The sequence below is a fragment of the Opisthorchis viverrini genome (assembly GCF_000715545.1).
Source record: "Opisthorchis viverrini unplaced genomic scaffold opera_v5_352, whole genome shotgun sequence".
NCBI classification, from domain to species: Eukaryota; Metazoa; Platyhelminthes; class Trematoda; order Opisthorchiida; family Opisthorchiidae; genus Opisthorchis; species Opisthorchis viverrini.
The window spans coordinates 500,884-503,279 of record NW_008752008.1 but is presented as its reverse complement, the minus strand read 5'-3'; positions in this window follow the sequence as shown (position 1 = coordinate 503,279).

The window sequence follows — 2,396 nt, the reverse complement described above, 5'->3', positions numbered from 1 at the left end:
GCTTCTCATATCGCTAAAAATGAGCTGTACTTCTACACTGCGGGCACCCAGTCTTCTTCGTGCCCTGAACGCGGTAGCCAAATTGTGGAGCGGAAGTGCCTCATCGAACCAAGTTCCACTAAAATGCGTCGCAAGGTTTTCTTACAGTTTGGGTCACCGCAGTTAGACACGATGAAAAAACATTCACTTCCCGTGAGAACAAACACAAGGAATGGTAACAGTTTTACGCTTTACGGAGGACTTCCATGAATTGCCACGGAAGCTGATATAGAAGCTGAAGTTGGACGAATGGGTCAAGAATTTGATTCGAGGTTGATATGCACCTTGCAGATGATGAGGTGCAACTTCTTCTATGATGGCTACGAAGGAAGCTATACTAGGCAATGATGGACTTGCTCACATACCAATGGCCCATCTCAGTTGGGAGTTGCTGCCCCTCCTGTGGTGTGCAGCTTGCTTTTGATCATGCCTTTTTGTATACAGTCGTTTACCTGCTTTCCCCTCTTTAGGATTTTGATGTTAGAAACACAGCACTTTCGTTCCGCAACTTCAGCCTGTTTGGTAACAAAACAGTATCGATGTACGACAGACAGTGTCTGAGGTTGCCACACTCAAGAACTTGATATAAAACTGCACTCTGTCACATATGTGGCCCTGTCAGTTGCTCACCGCATGGAGCTTGTATTCCTGTCTTCAACCTCGGGGATAGAAATACTTTTGAGGGATCCGCTCATCGATATTACGCTTACCTTAACCCCAAACAGCGCGTGATGGCCCAACCACATAATTGCCAACGTTTCGCCAACGACCTGAATGCATTCGATGACCCCAGACACTTTACCCAATATATCCATGGATGGCACTATCTAAGTTGCTGTGACTGTGTTCTAATGAGTATATCTAGGAGATGGCCTTCCTAAAGTTTATCATATGTCTGCCGGTCTCACACCAAGCGTTACCGGCCCATAAAAAACCACCACAGCTCGCCTTTTTTATGCAAAAACTCGAAGTTTTGGTCAACATGTGGAACCATAAGTTCGCTCCGTTCACAAACTCGTTTAGTATTTGCCTGAGTACCATCTGGTTCTATGCAATGCGAACGGTATGTCCGCTCAGATAACTCTAAAAAGGACCTCTCATATTCCTATGGGCCACTGAGTACACTCGTTTTCAACTCAACCTGCATTCCTGTGGTGGGAGCCCTCCTTTCCCCCACTCAGTCTAGATGTGGCCCATCATCCTCATTTTGTGGTCCATGGCTTGAGCCAAAACTGCAACTCAAAAAGACCATCCTGATTTTGTTACGGTTATCATGCTAGGTTCAAGGCTGTCAAGCTGTATCTCAACGATGCCGAGGTGACGCTGGTTCCGTCAGCCCATTGTGCGCTCTTCTACCAGTCACAAATTAACGCCTCTCGTTCTTCACCGTCATCAATGCCAGGATGCCACCAAGTTTAGACCATGCCAATTTTCGCGCCGCCATTTTTGAGTTGAGATGCACTTGATTCTATCTATTTGTCCCACTTCCACGTCGTCCCGGGAGACCACATCGGTACTGTTGTTCGGTTTCACTGTGATTATTCCTACGCTGTACTATCCACCATTTGAGAAAAAAACATTATTATTATTCTACCGCAAGGGCCCCTATGAACTTCAAACCTGCAAGAACTAAAGAAATGCTACACGACTAGGTGGGAGCAAACCCTGTAATATCCGCAGCGCTTCAGCTCAGTCATCCGCTTAAACAAGAAAATAACCATGTGACTTTATATTGGACACCCAAAAAGGTCGAACCAGCGTAAAGCGTGCCGTATTTTAGTTGCGTGTAGCGAAGACTTTCTGGAAATTCGGACGTCTGCTTAACGCTCCATTTGCAACCACCATCCAACAGATACACTAACACGATTTGTTTTTACGTCCACATTTCCGACCAATTGGAAGCGCCTTGACATCAGACCGGCCCGTCTTCTGACCAATCAAATGTTCGTTAGGCCTACTGGACGTCAGTGTCTGGTTGCCAGGGCAGTTTGGGTGCAGGATTCCGCCCAAAAACATCCTCAAGAACTCGTACTGAGTGTAATATGCACGCTATGGAAGCATCATGGAACAGTGATTCGCTGAGGGAAGGTGTTCACGACAATTTCTGAGGATGGAAAACAGAAACAATGCATGCTAGCCAAAGCCTGGTAAGCAAGGTTGTACATCAATACTTACATATGAATCAGTCAAACTGACAGACACCGTATACTACATGAGTTTGCTGGTTTGTGGATGTTGTCTGTCAAGCGTTGCGGTCGTAATATATGTGCGGGCTGGGACCTCGACCGAGCTGTTAATACCGTTCCTGTATTGCAGCTGCTATCAAAGGTGCCCAGAGGCACCTCTACAATCAGGTT